The following is a 436-nucleotide window of genomic DNA, read 5'->3' on the forward strand; positions in this document are numbered from 1 at the left end:
GAGCCCTGAAGGTGGGCTGTGACCTGGACACAGAGGGTCCTAAAACTGAAGCACTTAAACGCGCGCGCGCACACACACACACACAGCATCCACCCTCATTTCTATAGTGGTGAGTAAAGGAAAAAAAAATAATTAAAAAAAAAAAAACCCCACCCAGAGAATGAGGGGATGATCGCCGAAGATCTTAGTTCATAGACGGAAAGATGGAAGGCTTAGTAACTGATGTTTACTAAGTTATATTTGTAGTAAATGAACAGTGTTGAAAGTAGTATTTTCTTTCCCTATCCTTCAACATCAACAATAGATAGAATTCTCTTTTCTATACTTTTTATTCTCTGCAAAAGTGGCTTCAGAGCAGCACCTTTTCCTGGAGGATGGCCACAGTGCAGGGACATTGCTGTGGCTCTTTCAGCCCTTTCACTCTGCTCTTCAGACT

General features: G+C 42.4%; 1 protein-coding gene across 5 annotated transcripts in view; it reads left to right on the forward strand.

The window, feature by feature from the left end:
- The window catches only part of MED12L (mediator complex subunit 12L), a 366,898-nt gene that overhangs the window by 222,044 nt on the left and 144,418 nt on the right, over positions 1–436 (forward strand). The window lies entirely within an intron of this gene.

This window comes from Aotus nancymaae, unplaced genomic scaffold, assembly GCF_030222135.1.
Source record: "Aotus nancymaae isolate 86718 unplaced genomic scaffold, 86718_ANA_hifiasm-v0.15.2.pri h1tg000019l, whole genome shotgun sequence".
NCBI lineage: Eukaryota > Metazoa > Chordata > Mammalia > Primates > Aotidae > Aotus > Aotus nancymaae.